The sequence below is a fragment of the Poecilia formosa genome, unplaced genomic scaffold (genome assembly GCF_000485575.1).
Source record: "Poecilia formosa unplaced genomic scaffold, Poecilia_formosa-5.1.2 Scaffold3, whole genome shotgun sequence".
NCBI lineage: Eukaryota > Metazoa > Chordata > Actinopteri > Cyprinodontiformes > Poeciliidae > Poecilia > Poecilia formosa.
Window position 1 is genome coordinate 3,411,025 of NW_006799942.1, and position 19,476 is coordinate 3,430,500.

Below are 19,476 nucleotides of genomic sequence, written 5' to 3' on the forward strand. Positions count from 1 at the left end.
GTGGCCCGCCATGTCATTTTTAGTGCCCCCCCCCCCAGCATTTTATAGGCTGATGATTGACTTAAAATAGGTTTTGAGCACAAATTGACTACAAACTACATTTTAACCAAAGGTTTGTAATGCGCTTCCTAACCAGACGCTCCAAAGCGTCCGGTCTATAACTCTTCAACACGCTGTCAGCTCCCGGTCAGAAAGAGGCATTTAGTTCAGAGACCATGAGATGATATTCAGAAAGGATTTTTTTTAATTAATTGATTTCAGTTGCCTCTGAGACTAAATCTTTGTGTAAAGTCTATATTGTCTGCCCATGTGACTTGTTTTTATTATTTGCTTGCTCACCTTTAAACACTGATTTAAATGATGTAATTTTTAAACTGAGCAGTAATTTTTACATCCATGGAAACTCAAATGTAATATTTAAAACTTCAATACATAAAATCAGTTATTTAACAATATGAGGTGGTGTTTAATTTATTTTTAACATTGTATTTTTATACATTGATGCTAGGGGTGTCCAAGTCTAGTTTTCCAGAGCTACCATTCTGCAACTTTAGATGCATTCCTTCTCTAACACACCTGGACCATTGAATCATTATAAGCCTCTACAGAACTGAATGAGGGAAGTCAACCTTTTGTCTGGGGTGTGTTTTAGCAGGGATGCCCTCCTGATCTGTACCGTCATTGTGGCCCGTTGAGGGTGGCCAATATGCTGAAGTGGCCCTCGGTGAAATTGAGTTTGACACCCCTGCTATATACTGTGAAAAAAGTATTTAGCCCTTTATGAATTTCTTCTTATTTATTTATTTTTGTCACACTTAAATGTTTCACATAACTAAATGGAGTTTAAAAAAAAAAAAGAGAGTGAATATACAAAAAGCAGTTTTCATCCAATGTCATCCAAACCAGTCTGGCTTTATGTACAAAAGCAGTTGCCCCTGTTTTACATCATGAATTAAATCTGATTAATGTCAAATTTTTTTAAAGCTGAGTTCAACTTCATTAGCCAGACCCTGACCTGATTGCTGCCCGACATGCATAATGAAGAAATCACTGACAACAATATGTACGCTACAAACAAGACTGCCAACCATTAGGAATAGGACTAGGATACTTTAGCACACACACAATTTGATTGACAGCTTAGTTAGGCTGTTACATTCTTTTACATGCTAAGACACCTTATCTAAAGCACATATTTGCCTTTTATACAGAATGAAGCATGCTAAATTAGACACTATCCAAATGTTTCAGAAATTACCCAACATTAAAATCTCATTCTACCAAATACCAATCAGCTCTGCATGCATCACCTTACAGGTCCCCAACATACATTATGATTAATTCAGCTAATAATTATACGAACACTTAAGGGCACTCGCAAAGCACTGAACCTTCGTTCCGAGATGGTTAGAAGATAAATGTAAAACAGGCAACCACATCATGGCAAAAGTAACAAACCCCATCCCGATGCAGCAGAACTCTGAATTCTGCACCCTTAACTCCAATGCATGAACGCTATGTGAAATTGGGATGTTCAAAAGCAACACACATGCAACAAAGACTTGACAGGACATGAAGTTTCACAAAAGGCGATTAATTCCCTTAAGCTTAGGTCCATAAAATACATATTTTTGTCAAAGCCAACATACATAGCAAGATAGGAACCATATGCTTTTCTTCAGCAGAATCAACTACTCTGATTGTTGTTGATTTGATGGAGCTAAACATATGGTAATCCTTTAAAGGAAAGCTGCTAGAGGCTTTAAAAGACTTGAGGCAAGGATGGAGGTTCATCCTCCAGCAGGACAACCCTAAACTTACAGCTAGAGCAGCAACAACTGGTGTAGCATACACCAGTTGTTAGGGTGCAGTCAAAGTTCAGACATCAAATGGCAAACTTTGTGGTGAAAACAGTACGGGAAAACTCAGATGGAAAACGGTATGCTGAGTTTATTCAAATAAACTCCAAGAAGATTTAGGCTGCCATCAATCAATACATAAAGCACTAAATGAATAGAGTAAATGGAGTTTGATATCTCATGTATAAACTGAGGAAAATAAAATGTGGACTGAATACATTTTCATTTGATGTGTTTGAATCTATTGGCACAGGGAGGAAATAACAAAAAAATGTCACTTTAATTTAAGCTTTCACTTGAAATGTTTGACTGAAGCATGAAGAGGCATTTTAAAACAGATTCAGTTCTTATTAAATGAATACATTTTCAAAACTGATGCAAAGGGAGCAAAGAAATCACATCCAACAGCTCTTGCTCCGCATCAGAGAAGAGGTGAGCACAATCATAGATATATGTTAAATGCATTCAGAAAATTGCTGATATCTCCAAGCACTTATCCATGCACAGTTAAACTCCAAAGTGAGGCAGAGTTTTTTGATTTGATGCTCTTAAGCAACCGTGACTGGTCGACTGTCAGACTCTGAAGTGATTGAAGGCGTGCAGATTTGAATTTAGCCTCTGCAGTCCAACGCAACAGGGTAGCTAGATGCCAAGCCCACAGAGCCAGGACTGCAGGAAGTTAAAAAAAATGTATTCATGAAAGGAAGCATCTTACAGGGAGCTGTCAGCTGATGCCATAAAAATGATGAGTGTTTTAATTTCCCTGAATGATGCTCACTGTGAAGCAGCAGCAATGTTGTGGATGACCTCAGGCTTCAGTAATTCCCCCCAAAAAATTTAGAATCAGATTATGTGTGTATTTGTGTGTGTCTGTGTAACTAAACTGTTTATGGGTGTGTATTGCAATGCATGTGTCCAGCATTTGTTTTGTTGTAATGAAAAGCTAACACCCAGGCACACAATGCTTCCTTTCACTGTGGACTTTGTAGAACACAAAAGCTGCTCATTTTCTCTTTCAGAGCTAAAACCTCTGCTGTAAAAGTCTCATAGTGTATGCGTACTCCTCCTTGTGGTTTATGCATTTAAATATAGACAAAAGCAGTGCGGTGTTAACCTTACATTTTAACAGCTGAGTATAAGGAAGAAGAGGCAGATATTGTAAATACAAAGAACATTTTCTTCTGCTTCTGGTCACTATGATGCACCTGTACAACACCAGTAAATGCGCCCTGACGGCCTGTGCAAACACCAATACAGTCACACATGCAAACAACACGAACATAAGGCTAAAAGGAGAGTCAAGAGTTGACAGAGTCACTACCTACTGTCAGCAGAGAGGACAGCAGCCGCGTAGAAGGTTTCATAGCTGGTCCGTGAGAGTTTCCCTGAGGAACAACCGTACGCCCTGACTCACACGTTACTGCTCACTTTCATCTCCTCTCTTCCCCTTCCTTTTCCTATTTCCATGTAAAATCATACGCACTGAAACAGGCTGAACGGAGATGACAACAGAGGGTGGGGCTGGGATTTTAAAAAGGCCCTCCTACTGTCAGAGCTGTTTACAAGCACGAGTCGACTGGTTACCCTCCTACTGCCGCGCTCTGATTGGCTGGGGAACTTGGGCTAGCGGGGATGGCAGGATTGCATCATAGGGCAACAATTTGTGCTAGTCAGAGGGAGTGAGAGTAGAGACAAAAAGAGAAAAATGTCCTTCATAAGCATGCTAAACTGCTGCCTCCAGATAAAAATGTGTAGTTTTAAAATGCAATGATTGTATAGGTCTGTTGAAAGATGATTAATTCTTGTTACTAACTAATCTTTCCTTCAGATATTTTTAAGGAAAGCATCTTTTTATTTTATTTTATTTTTTACCAGCCGTATAAGCAAGCACAAGAGCCAACACAAGCTAGAAAATAAAGGCAAGCCAATGGAATTTAACTACTAATGTCTCCTGTCCAATTATTAAAACATATTTGGACTATAAGCCTCAGCCCAACAAGCAACCAAGAAAAAAAGCCTCACATGATTCACTGAAAGTGGATTTTCATTACACAATTTTTTTGGAAAGGTTTTCACATCCCTACAACTTTTTTCACAGCTTGTCAAATTCTGCAAACATAGTCTTTCCTGAATCATTACTGCTGTTTCCACTTGGGACAATTTCCTGCATGTTTTAGATGTGTCCTTGCATTATCAGACCTCTTATCTGTCTCTTGGGGAGACTGTGGCTCTGTGGGTAGAGTAGTTGTCTTGCAATCAGAAGATTGCCAGTTTGATTCCAGCTTCCTCCTGTCACATGTCAATGTGCCCCTGGGCAAGACACTCAACCCCAAATTGCTTACCAAGCTGCATATCAGTATATAAATGTGTGAGTCCAAATGGGTGAATGTGATTCTAGTGTAAAGTGCTTTGAGTGGTCAAAAATGATTGGACAAAGTGCTTTATAAGTTCAGTCCATTTACTTATCAGATAATGATGAAAGGTTCATTATCAGGAGCCTGACAATGAACCTTTTGTCTGGTTCAGGTGTGTTGAACTAGCATACAGGACAGCAGCCATTAAGGGCTGATTTTGAATAAGTATATAGTCATTTTTCTGTACTGTTTGTATCTATTGGCTTTACACATCAAACTCAGTCAGATTGGATGGAAAGCATCTGTGAGTATGAATTTTCACATATGTCCCAAATTCTCAATTGTATTTAGATTTAATTCTAAATCACTTGAGTGTTTATTGTTTTTGTCTACATGTTTCCTCTATTATTACCATACATTTAGCTCCATCCATCATCTTTGACCATGCTGAAGAAACACAAGATGTGTTTTGGGCTAATTTCTCAGCCCGTCTGCTGTGTCCCTTGGTCTTCAATGATGTTTGTTCACATATGTTCTCCAGTAAACATCTGAAGCCTTTGCAGAACAGCTGGACTTATAATGAAATTAAATTGCACACTTTTACAAGGCGCTAATGTTCTGCCAATAACTCAATTTTGCACTCTCTGCTGAAGCACTGTGTCCTTATGATGTGGTCGGAGCATAATCTGGGCCAGAAGGTGACAGTTCTCACCCCATCAATCTGCCATTAATCTGTGCGGATTGAGTTCAGTCATTCCTCCTCCCCCGCACCGCTTCCTCTGGTTCCTCCCACACCTTTTCTAAAAATCTCCCAACATGCAAAACTCATGGGCCTGCAGACTCCTGCAGTGGGTGTAGCAGGAAGTCAGGGACGAGAGGATGAGGAGAGAACTCAAGAGATAGTCCAAAGAGCAAGGCATTTGCTGTGGAGGCACCCACAATGTGATACGGTTTCAAATATTTCATAGTCTTCTAAAATGGGTTAGTAAAACTTGATCTGGTAACTGGTATTTCAAAATTGATTTCAGGAAACAGTTTTTACCTTGATTGAACAATTTGAGAGAATTTTATCTTTCCACAGAGTCATTTTAGGCATTGCATCAGAAATAAATAATATCCCACAAGCAGCACTTCAGCCTTTATTTGTTCTAATGATTAAAAATAATTAAGCTATCGATGTAGGTTTCATCAAAGGGGTGGAATGGGTGAAGAAGAGTTTGATGTTGAGGTTCATCTGCCGTGTCTTTTGATTGGAGATTGGTGAGACTCCAAGATCCAAAATGTGTTTTCATTCTCAGTCAGCAAATAACCTAAATAAGTTGGCAAGAATGGAATTTAAAAAGATATTGCCTTGCAAAAATATTTAACACAAATACAGCCACTCTGTGAAAGCCTCAGAGGTTTGTTAGAGAACATAACTTAAAAACAAGCCACACTTTTCATTCTTTTTTTTTTTGTGCTAAAAAAATTTGGAAAACTATTTTGATTTGCTTCCAGTTCACAAGTTTGCACTAAATTTTGTTGGTCTATCATTTAATTGTAGTAAAGTGAAAAAATATGGAAAGATTTTAGAGGTATAAATTCTTTCACGATATTCCATATAAATGATGAGAACTTACAGAGAAGTGTGTAAAAGGATGTGGGAGGATTTGAGGATCCGATAAGAGAGGGATGAGGTGAATAAGTGGGATATAAGAAGCTAAGGATGGGATGAATGACAAATGTATAACATTGAGGTGCTTAGGCGAGATGATGAGGAGCTGAAGGAGACGGAGGTCAGGAACTAAAGAGAAAAAACTGGATAAAACACTGAATCCATAAAAATCTGGTATAAAGCTTAATAAGTTCTTTCTTTTTTTTTTTGTTAATGAATCAAAACCATCCTTTATTAATGAACCATGTATAGCCTAAAAATAAAAAGTGAGTTTGTAGAAAAACAAAAACAACATAATATGTATATATAATTGTTTTGGGAACTGTAAGTAAATTTTTGGCAGCAGAAAAAGTAATGCAGAGTTTCAGCAAAATAAATAATTTCCTAGAGCTGCATGTGAACTAAAGCCTTCTTTGAGCTTGTACTGACAGCAAAACTCATAATATTTTAAGTTGCTGATGGTTCAATGAGAAAATCAGTGAAGTAGCTGCCAATTATGGATGGAATCCATTTCCTTCAAAATGCATCAGATGGAGGAAAAAATGTCAATAGGACAATAATACTAATCACTGAGTTTTTAAGAGTACATTGTAAATTTAGATTTTCTTTCCATGATCATTCTATCAACAAAGGCTTTTTGTCATGTTTTCTCACACAAAAAAGGTGCACAAAATAAAGAAGGAGCTTGCTCGGTGCTTTTAATCCGGTTTGTCTGCATCCCAGAGCTCTACTGCAGATGTTTTAACTAGTTTCTCTTGGCAGTTTTCCCTGAAACATTGCCCTACTTCTAACCGACTAACTGAGCCACAACCACACAGCATCACACCTTGGCTGCAAAAACAAAAAGTGTTTAAAAGCTTAATTTGTTCCTAAATTAAGCTTTTAGGATAGTGACCACAGATGTGTCACTATGTAATTACCACGGTCTGTTTTTTGCCTTGAAATGCTTGACCTTAATGTTTTTAAATCTTTAAAAGAAAGAAATTATTCAATAGAGTGTAAACATGTTTCTGTTCATTATTTACTTTAAAAAAGTATAAAATTTACACAAAAATCACAGTTGTAAAAGCACTTAAGGTGAGAATTCCTCATTCACTCACATATTCAAGTGTAAAGTGTGGTTTAAAGACCAATTAACCTGGCAATCATGTTTTTTTTGGACTGTAGGAGGAAGTTGGAGTACCAAGAGAACTCAATGCAAATATAGAGGCTACAATTTGAAACCCACAAGGAAACAATGACATCCACTGTGATACTTTGTAGTTCTATACAGCAAACAAGTCTAATGAATTTCTTCTGATAAATGGATGAATTTTGCTAAGGAAGTTGCAGAGAAGCAACACTCAGAAGCAACTTCTGGCATAATATGAGTGGATATTTGATCACTCTTTTTAATAGAAATTGCATAATTTATGCCAATTTCTTGGATTTCTGGCACAGATCTGATATGCTTTTAAGCATAGCCATTCGGTTCAAGTTCAAGATGAAGAATTTAAAAGAAACGCTCCTTACGCTTTCCTTGCTCCCTATGTGCATGACACCAGTGCAACTGGCATAAAAGCAGTCCCTTAGCATTATACTGCCACCAACATGCTTGTAGTACCATGAGATTTCAATGTCTTAACTTGACCCTTTGACCATTATGTCCAAACAACTTAATCTCCTAGATTGTTCTTGAATGTCCCAACCAATTTTCTTTGGGAAATTCACCCAATATCCTTGGTGTTGTATGTAAATATTTAAACTTGTGATAGTAAATTCAATGTCTGGATTGGAAAAAAAATCTAAAATGTGTTTAAACCCAATTCTTGCTTTTAAAATTTACTGAATTTGTTCAACTAAATCAATAAAGGTCTCATTAGGATGCTTGGCAGCCTTCTGATCTGCTGCACAGTCCAGTCATCAGCCTCCACATACATATATGTCTATATATAGAGCTATCAGTTCTCATCCCCTTCACACCGCTGACAGCCACGTGCTGCGAGCAGCACACAGAGTTTTAAAATCCATTACTCTGATATCCAGCTAAAGAAATGTCAGTGAACTAAGATAAACATTTAACTAACACTGAAATGTAAATGTAATTTCTGAAACCTCCACTATTGGTGATAATGACTTACGCTACACCTTATTCATGCTAACTTTGTTTCTGATGAAGTTCCTGCAGTATGACTAAAGTATAGATGGTCATTTGAAAAAAGAGCAAATGCTAATGCAAACCACTTTTTCAGTGCTTAGAAAGAAAAAAAAAATAATTTTTCCTTAAACTAAGAGTTAGCCAGCTGTGTTAATATTAAGGCTGCCCTCAGAAAAAACAGGTGTAGGAGAGAAAGTTGTGTGAGAAATAAGGCTTCACACAAAATAGGCTGACAAAAGCAAAATGTACTCACCTGAGCGCCTGCTTACAAAAAGCTGCTTCTCCTTTTTCTTTCATCTGAGCACTCAAAACTCTTTGCATTGTTAGTCACAAAGAGCGGGGGGTTTAAATGTGATGTCATCACAGTCTTAAGCCAAGCAAGGCTTTACTGGACCTGCCGCCGGTGGCATTAAACGACAAGACCTCACATGGCTTCTGTGAATGACATTCCTGATCAAGATTATGTAGAGCCAAGCATTCAATTATTATTTAGGAACAAATTAAAATAAAGGACTTTAGCAGAATTTGCACACAAAAGCTAAAAACGTTCTTATGCAACGGCTCTCAAAAGTGTACAAACCTTCATTACCAAGTTTTGTGTGCACACTTTAACTAATCCTTTGTTAAAGAACAACAAGAAAGTCCTCGTTAAAGTTAATCCACAAGAAGTCCTTTTTGCCGATTGTCACTATCCAGGGAACAATACAGACTCTTAAACATGTGCTCTTGTAAGATCAGACCAAAAAGCACCCTGAACAGCCACACACCATTCCCATGCTGAGGCATAGTACTGGCAGCATCACACTAAGGGGGTTTTCTCTATTTGTCTCGGGCAGGAAGGCTGATCAGAGCTGAGCCTGCAAATGTTCAATGGATGTGAATATTTTTGCTAGGCATTGTGCACACATAAGCAGCCAATGTAATTATGTGCCTGCTGAGGTATTTAAATCACTTTATCTTCATCTCTTGGAAGCAGAGCTCATTAGGAGACGGTTGGAATGAAAGCATCATCAGATTTTTCTGATGAGGAACAGATACATGCAGCTCGGATGGACATATGGACACAGATCATTCGCCTCTCAGAGTGTATTCTGTACACACACCCTGTCTGTCACTGTCTCCTGTTATGTGCCCAAACATCAAAGAAAATAGCTAAACAATTTTGTGTCTCCCTTCAATTGAATGTGAATGTAAAAGTCTCTTTATACTGACACTCACTCTTCTAGCACACAGAATATCAGAATCGGAACAGCCAGTTACGTAAGCGTACATACCAACCTTACATGGATGGAGATCCTGTGAAACATCCAAAAGAAATAGAACATGAAGCATGGATTTTTGTCCCCTCATGTTTCTTTTTATTATCTGACTGTACCTTTCTGTAAATGCACGGAGAATTATTTCAAGGAAATAAGTGCTTGTGCCACAGGGTAGAGGAGCTGATGCTGAAATAATTTGTTTCTTTATATAACTAAAAGAATAAAAGCCTTGAGCTGAACAACAGCAACACAAACAGATAGCTTGGTCAAACTGGGACCAGACCACAGTACGGGTCCAAATAGGTGAGAATGTATCAGACTCAGCTAGTTAAAGGGAAAGGTGGACAGCTCAGAGGTTTGCCATAATATGGGTGGTTTCAGGGAGGGAAAAAAGGTCAAAGGAAGGATTTACGTAAGAGCTGTAAGCACAGAAGAAAAGTACACCAAATGCTTTGTGAAAACAAAAGAACTTTGCCATGGGCTTTTTGCTCACACAGATAAATATCACACACAGTGAAAAATGTCAGTGAATGTACATTTTGTTATTCAACATAAGCATGCACAGAAACTCTCAGAACAGGAACATGTGGTTAACTGGACAGAAGATCAGTCTTAATATTGTCCAAAAAGCATTCATACTCTTTAAATCTATTAATATTTCCTCAGGTTGCTGCACCAAACATCAATGCTGAGATTTTTGTGAGATAAACATAACATTAAGACATTCTTGTGAAGTAGAAGAAAATAAGTCATCAATCCCACTTTTTAACAATCCGAATCAGAAAACTGTGCCTGACTGAGTCAACAATATTTAAAAGTATCATTTTTTTTCTCACTCACATTGTGTGAGTGAGAAACACATGGTGTCATTTTATAAAACAATCATGTTGGGATGTTACCTTCAGTTGCTATGAAAAAGCTCTCTATATCAAAAGCAACTTATGAGAAATTTGACTTTAGATTCGAATGCCTTGAAATAGGCCTCTGTCTCTTTAAGAACTTCCTACCCTTTCTGATATGGCCCCTGCAGCACAACAAAGCTTCTGCATGATGCTGAGGAGTGTTTGACTGAGAAGCAGTTTGACAAGGTGTTATGGGGCCTAAGGTATTTGCTAATTGCTGCTGCCACTAGTCTGGAGGAGCTGAGTGGAGGAGGCGCATGTGGGGTGATCTGTGGGATGACAAGTTGGCTGGGGAGGGTTGTAAATCAAAGCAATACACTGGGTAGGTATGTGATGAGGGAATCATTTTATAACATGATTTAAAGCTAATAAAAGTACATTTTGCATACCTCTTTATGATTTTTAAGGAAAATCTTTCATGTGCTTTTCCTTCAAATTTTCAATTTCGCTCTCTTTTTTGTCGGTCCCCAAAACAAAATCTCAATCAAGCAAGGTGAAGTTTGTATTTTTAATGTGATAAATTGCGAAAAGGTTCAAGGTATAGAAAAACTTTAGTAAAGCACGGCTCAGTATGAGTAACAGTCTAAAACTTATTAAGGAATGTTCTTGGAGTTCACCTGTCTGGATCCGTCTGAACTCACTCAGTCAAAGATCTAATCAATGATAATTGGGTCTACGGTACTATGTAGACCTTTATCGCTCAGAGTTGTGAGTCTGTTCAGACACCTAAGTGACTCAGCCGTGCCGTTGAGCATCATCATCTGCCTCTTACACCAAACTGTCACCACAATGACAAGGCAGAAAAGCAGTGACGCCTGACTGGTGACTAACGTGTAACTTTCATCATGTGCAGTCCTCTGGCAAGAGGGATGCACCTTTTTGTTTCCTGTCAACAAACAGTGGGAGACTGAGTGACATGAGTGCAGCTAAAATGATCAGCCTGTGTGATCTGAGCTGAGCTGTGTCTAGACGCCTGTATCCACATGGCTTATAACAGCGGACACACAGGTGTACGCTGCTATTGCTGCGTGCTGTTACTTCTGGGAAACAGAACTAAAAACACAAAAACAAGCAAAAATATGAGGTTTAAAATTATAACCACCCTTTTTTTGTAAGAACCCTGTAAAATCACTAAAAGGAACCCGCAAAAATGGCTGGACACAGCATCCCAATTTTATAGAGCATAATCGGAATGAGACATTTAGTAACTGTTAATTAACTGTTTAATACACTGGCACTGCAAAACTAAATCCTACAGAGGTTTTTTTCTGCATCGTGTGACACAACGTGCCTCTTTATAATACAGATTCTAAGCTCCAGAGGACTTTGCAAAGACAAACGGCTGTGAGGGGAAAAAAAGGAACACTTCAGGGTCAAAGGAGAAATCTGAGTAATGCTTGTTCTTTCCAAAGCACTAAGGGTATAATTAATGTTTCTGATTAAGCAAATAATTGCACAGACACAGAGAGGAGTAATTCATTAATCTAGCAACTAGCATGGATTTAATTGCAATATTTTGTCTGTAAAATGAATTAATAAAGCCTTTAAAAACCCTGGACGGACAAACTGCTGTACAATACAACGATAATCCAGACAGAGATAATAATATAACTGGGATTAGAAGCTAAAAAAGTATTCAGCTAAAACACACCATTGACATAAAATACACATTTAAAATAAAATACAGACAACCATAAAATCGATGCTTAAGAGGTAGCAAAAGCCGTTGCAAAGAGGTTAAAATTAATCACATTAATCTGCAGTTCACAGACTACGACTCCTTCAAAAGTTTAACTGATTCAAATGATTCTGACTTGCTGTGATGGACAGCTGTTTCATACATTTTGTAAACAAAACAGGCCTAACATTCATATTCATTCTTCATGTGAATTGAAGGTAAAATACACACATAAAAATTTTAGAAACTCAATTTCCACATTCATCCCTTTCTTTGCCTGTGTGGATTGTATTTTAAGTTTTAAGGCAGAAAGGTGTGAAAGAGATCCTTGCCTGCTTTTGGAAAAGATTGAGATAAAAGACTTACTGAAAAAAAAAGACTAAAATGTAATTTAAGCTCTTAAAGCAATCTCTGCTGTGAACCCCAACAAGAGCTCTGATTTCCCAGCTGAGCTAAAGCCACGCTCTTTGTCATATGTCACTAAATTGAATTTAATTAGTTTGGTTCAGTACTTGTTTCATGTAGTGGAATGTCAAACTTTTTCAAATGTTTAGGCTTCAGCTAGAAGAAGTAGAGAGTTAACACCTGAGCCATTGGTCAGATCTGGTAATTAAACTGAAACATCATCACACATAGGACATAGGACACATGCTGGTCAAAATTACCAAGGCTAGCTCTTTTTCAGTAACAATCTCCATGAAGAAGGAAAGTCATTTGAATGCAAAATGATAGTTTTAGTCAGTGCATGAGAAAACCAGTGATTTTTTTTTTTTAAACGAAGCAGCAGCTGTCTGACACTGACAGCATCAACACACAGAGTTAACTAAGCAGAGAGGTAAATTTAGCTGCAGCACAAACAGAGCAGAAAATCCCGTCATTACAGCGGCGCTGGCAACCGTTCATCACGTTTCACCGCTAGGTTTACATCTCCGCTCGCCTGACTCCCACCGCTCTCATGCAGCTCCCGGGACATTCCTCCCATGGCAGCTAGGCATTCCAGTCTTTGCTCAGCCTCGATCAACCTGAGGTTTCCCCTGGGTCACAGTTTTAACGTCTACACAAAAGCCCTCGTTTGTCTTCCCAACCTATCTGCTCATGCATCTTTAAAAGTGTTCTGCTTTAGTCATCTGCTGATTGAATATCAGCGTAATATTCTATTCATAGCTGCTGCTTCAAGCCCATCTAAGGTTCTGCACCAGCTGCGTTTTAGATACCAGAGTTAGGACAGCACATCTATTTGTTTTATTTCATGAAGGGAAACTTTTCAGGAGGTCATTAAGCTGTAAACACAAATTCCACTGTTTTGTGAAGCTTGTGAAGTGAGTGGGTAGCTGACATTTATTCAACCTCCTCATATTAACTAGCTCAATCCATATTCTCAGCTGCCACCACCTTGTTTCACAAAGGAGACTTTGTCATACTTGTCTGCTTTTAAATGCAGACACAGGTAACACAGTCCCATAAGGATCTCACTGGAACAGATCACCTTTCCCCCCCATGTTTGCAGTGTCGACTACATGGCAAAGTGCTAATGAGATTTATTTATCAATGGCTTTATGATCACATCTCTTCCATAACACACCGGAGCTAAACATAAATATCAATAGTCACTTGGTAACTTCTTTAGCTAATATTCTCCTTATCCACCCAGTCAGTTTAGATGTACTGAATAGAGCTTTGTGACAAGTTCAATGTTTGGGATATTTGTCTGTAATTGCTTTACACTTTTTCACATCCCTGACCTGTCTCCTGTGTTTGTCTTTTTAATGTTCTCTAACAAAGCTCTGAGGCATCCTGTTTAAACAACAGCTGGATTTATATTGAGATAAATGACACACAATTTGACTCTATTTATGAAGCTTGTGAAGATTGGTTGCTGTGGATTTTACATAGGGGTATTCAAATAAACGGGACTGAATACATACTGATGCCATACTGTTCAAATTTAAATTTACAAAAACTTTTTTTTTTTTTCATTTAATTCACAATTATGTTCCACTTTGCTTTGATCTGTTACATATAATCCCATCCCAGCCATAAGACATTAGTTTGCGGTTGGAACATAAAGAATGAAAAAGTTAAACTGGTGTAAATACTTTTGCCAAGTACTTTATGTGTGCTTGAAATCTGAAAGTATATAAATCAGCTACAGCAAAGTAGATTGTCACTTGACTTTAGTAGAAACACAGGCATAAAATATTTAAATTTCAAACTCTGAATCAAAGTCATTTCAGAAATCAGAAAGTTTTCTGAAGTCAACAATGCCCACATAACAAAATTCAGACCTGGACTTGACTAATAACCACAACTCATTTCTGCACTTATCTTTAAACACAGCCAGCTGATATAGATGAGGTAACATATTCATATTTCACTGCACAATGGAGAGCTGTCAAGGGGCACTAAATGGGCCTCAGTGTTACTCTACATACAGATAACATAGGGTGTGTGGATTAGCCAGTGATTTGTAAAAGGGAAAAAAGTGAGATGTGACAAAAGGGAGCCATGAAAGGAGTAAAGACTTTTCTCTCATCAAATAAAAAAAATGGCATGGTATAAGGTATGATATAAGAAGAGAACACTTTGTGGGGGGTGACATGAATGGATGAGAAAGATTCACTTACAGTGTGTCCTTTACAGATGAAGATGAAGTTTCAGTTTGTTCTCCTCCAGCGGGAGTGATATCCGTTTGCTAAACCTGGCATTGCCAAAGCCAAAGAAATACACCCCACACAGAGATAGGTAGGAAGAGGGTGTGTGTGTGTGTGCATGTGTGTGTGTGTGAGAGAGAGAGAGAGAGCAGATTGACGAGAAGGCGGTTTGGGATCCTGCTTTATTGCATGTGTGTGTGTGCACTGTCAGGAGCGGAAAGAGACTGAGAAGGAAAGAGAGAGGAAGAAAAAAAAGATGCAGAGAGCTCGAACGAGCTGAGTGGCTGGTGTGAAAAAGGGAGGGAGCTCGACGGTCCAATAGTGAGCAAGATGATCTGAGCAAACAGGAGATAGCAACAAAGAGACAGATTTTTTTTTATTTTTTTTTTCTAAATCCTGATCACACGCCACATTTTGTCTGTTTTCTCTATATTTTAGATTAGGATGGTAGAGAAAATGAGAAACACCCAAAACATCAAATAGAAAGTGGGGGTTGATCCATTTGCTACCCTCAGCCGAAGGCTTCGGCCCAAGATATATTTCTCTCACGCACAGATTGGAGGTGCAGGAAGACTGATGGGAGGAACACAGGAGATAAATCATCAAACCCTGCTTGGGACTCGAATAACAGATTGCTAGAAGGATTGACAAATAGAGCGCAGCTTTGAAGGCTGAACTGAAGTGCCGACAGAAAATAACAGAAAACCAACATATAAGGGGGAGTTGCTCCCTTTTTATGTTTGCTTAGTTTTAAAACCTTGTATAAAAAATTGTCAGCAAAGCAACATTAATGAGCTGTACAGGAAGTCTCTGTGCGTGGACAGCTTAGACATGTGCAGCATCCTGCCTCCTCAGAGTGTGTGTGTGAGACATTCGTGTGCATAAGCATGGGGGCGGGGGAGCGGACCATCTTTCTCGGGATTTTGCTGCGGGAGCACAATGTTGCCATGGAGACTGCATCCATTGCAGCAGAAAAACGCAGATGGACGGCCTCCCTTTCTTCCCTGATGTGGTCCAGGTTTCCTCTCATCCCTGACCTGCAATTCAGAAAAACTTGTCCTTTTGACTTTGTGGATAGGCGGAGGAAAAAAATGCTCTGGGTGAGGACCAGCCTATGACTCAGACCGCTGACAAACCGCTTATGGCAGAGGTGAAAAGGCCTTTTTGTTGAATTATTACAGAATGTTTAATCACAGAGCATCATCTTCCACAACAGGAGATTTAAATATTGCTCTAAATATGTCAGGATATATAAATTAAAGGTAAATCAATTGCCATACTTCCTGAATATAATCACAGCTCATTGAGTAAATGGTCTGCATCCGAATGCGTGCTAATACGGACATCATGTTGACACTAGGGCACACGATCAATATCTCGTTTCTAATTCAAAACATTAATTTCAGTTGACTTTAAAAGTGAATAAAGACAACAGGTAAGAACAAATATGGAGGGAAATAACGTACAAACACAACTTTTTCTGAAATATGACCTGTTCTGATATTCCTCAAGCTCAACTTGTTTAAATATTTCATTTGCTAAGTGATTTAAATTGTTTCCTACATGCATGTTAAGCTTAAACTCTGATACAGCAGCCCGACGATCATAAAGATGATAGCCTTTGAACTTTCTCACATTTTATCAGGTAAGAGCCACAAACATCAAGGTATTTTACTGAAATTTTATGTGATAAATCAGCACAACGAAACACATATTTGTAAAGTGGAATAAAAAATGGTGTTCACTCCAAAAAAATACATTCTGAGAACAATAGCTAGGTAATTATCAAAACCAAAACAAGCAAAATTTTAAAGACCACATTTTGTTACTGTTTATATTTTGATGTCTCTTTACTGATTCTTCTTCCTCTTATGATGGCTAAACCCATGTATCCAGTAGATGGGTTAAAATGTGTGCAAATGTATTTGCTGAAAATAATGTAGTTTTCTTTATTATAAATTATGTAAATTGTTTTATTTATTCTATTATTGTTGTCATTATCATTAGCACGTTGTCTGTACATCTAATTAACAAAACAATATTTTAATCAGTAGAATTTCTTGCAGGGTTACCAATGTACATTTACTATGCCACATCTAAATATTTCCGTTTCCGACACGGATTCACTGTCGAATTATAACGTAAAACAAAATCCACAAATCTGCCCTTTATGAAAGTTTGACAAGTCCTTCTTACAGTTCACCACAGGCCAAGTAGAGAATACCATAAAAATGTGTATGAAAGTGCTTTGGTTAAAATGAAACCAAAATATAACTTTTTGGCCAACCAGCGAAACATTTTCTGTGGTAGAAAACAAACACTGACCACACCACCACCATGGTGAAATATAAATGTGACAGCCTCACTCTGTGGAGATACTTTTCTTTCTTTGGTGAACCAGTTTAGAGTTTATGGAAATATAGTTTGAGCAAAATAGAGAGCAAAGCTGTCAGAGGCAGAGAAAACTTGAAAGTTCACTGGGTGTAACTTTTGAATCTTCTCTGAAGCTCCATATGAAAATGTTGCGGTTCAGAAGTGAACACTTCAATGTCTGCTGCATCTTAAGTTGATTTTGTTTCATGCCACGGAAAATTACACGTCATCCATATAGATGGAGTTAGAACTGCAACACTGAAGATCTTAACCCATCTTATTTCAAAGTGATTTGGTTACAATTTTACATATGTTGTGACAAAATATTCTACTTGAATAGAGAAATAGGTGTACTTGCTACAACCAACCAGCAGACAGTGTAATCTGTTAACACCTTAATTTGCTTTTACCTGTCCATTTTGCTGATCACTGGGTAGCTGATGAAGGAGAGCAGATTACCCATGCAATCTTCTTTTCCTGAGAGGAATAACAATACAAACTGTGTCAATAAAGTACATCAGATGTAGTTAAAAAATGTTGTTTCAAATTGCACAAGTTACTGCCTTTCAAAATTGTAAAGTTAGGTTCTGAAAAAAATCAAGAGATTGATGCAGATTAACGTAAATAAAAAAGCGCCATCTAGTGGTTGAATGCAGAAAGAATCCATAAAAAGCCTTTTGTGTTTTGAGGAGGAATATGTGTTTAAAATGTCATTTTACGAATAAAAACATCGTGATCGGACTTTATCTTTGATTACTTACAAGCAGCGAGATGCGCACTGGTGCATGAAACACAAGAGCGAAAATTGGACTCGAATTAAAGATAACAGTGAGCAAAATATGAAGAGATTAAACAGAAATTGCATCATAACATAGGATACAAAAGCATATACAGATATGCTGTGTTTCGTATTTATAGTTAATGGTGAACCACCAGGGCGCAAGACCTCGTGGCGCAACGGTAGCGCGTCTGACTCCAGATCAGAAGGTTGCGTGTTCAAATCACGTCGGGGTCAAATTTATATTCTTTCAGTATCCACGATCACAAATTTTTTCTTAGTGCTTTGGAAAGCTGACAAACTTTTCATCGACTAAATTAAGAAAACGAAACATATGACTCTTTGCACTTAAAGACACGTATTACGACATTTACAATAAATGACTTTAAAATTTGTGAAGAAAAAAAGTGTCAAACAGATGAACTGGTTTAGAAATAAACTTGACCTAGTTTTTAAATACCTTTGTTTTTCATTATTGTTGTAACAGTTCCTATATTTATTGCAAGCAAAATTAAATGGATGACAATACAATGCAATTGGAAAAAAAATAAATACTGACATTGTTTAATGTAGGCCTATAATAATAGTGTTACGTCTTTTTAGGTCTAAAATATAATTGTAATTTACAAATGTCTAACTTTTGCTGATTTCTATAAAACAAGAGAAACAAAATTCCTTGATATCTTTCTCGAGGCGTAAGGTCTATAAAAAAAAAAAGTTAGGGCATATTAAGTAGATTTCTTACGCATTTTTGTCTATAAATCTAACCGCACCCTCGTAAATAGTTACATGCCCAAAGTGTTAATGGTGGATTAGGTTACGCTGCGGATACCACAGACATGACGTAGTGGTTTGGGGATGTTACCAAGACCGGGACATTCAGCTGTAGGAGAACTTAAAAAATAAACAGTATTACTAAGTACATGTTAGTGGCTATTTATGAAAACCAAGCTGCCTTGTAATCTTCAACCATATTACCTTATAATCTCGAAGCCAATCCTTGGTAAAAACGAGCAGGAAAGTTATATTTTCAGGCTGTACCACTCCTTTGTCTCCTTCTCTCTTCAGTCGTAGTTTTCTTGTCCGTCTCCGTTTTGCCCCCCTTTCGTCTCACATGCTCAGCTTAAAAGCTTCAGTCCAGCATGACTGCCTTTCTAACTCAGTCCAAGTTTCTCTCTCCCCTCCGTTCATGCCAGTCTCATCTTTCACCAAGAACACTAGACTCTGAATGCACAATTCATTAGCAGAGCCCTGCAAAGAGTGAAACTTGGCTGAGACATAAGGTTACCCCCTGTCCTAAGGAGCAGACTCACATGAGAAGGTCCTTAGCTGCACTTGTTTTCCACCACAATGGCCTGATTGTATTTGAGGGTCTCATTTTACATACAACAGGCCAGTTTCTCCTTCTGCTATCTCTGCTTTTGTAAACGGGTATGCTTTGAGCTTTGGTTTTCTAAAGAGCTTGTTTTTAAGAGAACCCTCCATGGTGAATCCATGCCATATTTTTATTGCTGCAAAACCTCCCTCTTTTTAATCAAATAATTAGTCAAAAATGCCAAGCAACTGTAAATGTCCTTCCTGGGAACTCAGCGGTGGGTGGAATAAATGTGCATTGTATGGGCAGAAAGCCCATCCTTGCACAAGTTAAAATTCATGATTGTATAAAATGGTTGCCTAGGTAACACAAATGAATGCCTTTCATGTTCCAGTTTTGGTAGCTTTACAAAATCTTGTTTCAGAGACACTAAAATTTAATGGGTCCTACAAAGCATGCAGCCTTACACACATTATGAAGGCTGGATGGATGGCTTTGCTTTAAATGTGATTTAAG

The 19,476-nt window shown here is 38.0% G+C and overlaps 1 protein-coding gene and 1 non-coding gene across 7 annotated transcripts in view; one reads left to right on the forward strand and one right to left on the reverse strand.

The window, feature by feature from the left end:
* Positions 1-18,828, reverse strand: part of trim3b (tripartite motif containing 3b) — a 33,337-nt gene extending 14,509 nt beyond the window's left edge. Inside the window, exons 1-2 of one of the 6 annotated variants that reach the window (XM_016673251.1) lie at positions 18,624-18,828; positions 17,278-17,344 (exon numbers count right to left, since the gene is read on the reverse strand). The gene's annotated coding sequence lies outside the window, so the exon portion shown is untranslated. Of the gene's footprint in view, positions 1-3,180; positions 3,437-14,467; positions 14,711-17,277; positions 17,384-18,623 lie in introns of those variants that run through there. The other 5 variants (XM_016673258.1, XM_007555283.2, XM_016673261.1 and 2 more) reach the window with 5 other exon arrangements.
* Positions 17,811-17,882, forward strand: trnaw-cca (transfer RNA tryptophan (anticodon CCA)). The gene has a single exon. It is a non-coding gene; the product is annotated as a tRNA-Trp (tRNA).
* Positions 18,829-19,476: the final 648 nt, after the last annotated feature.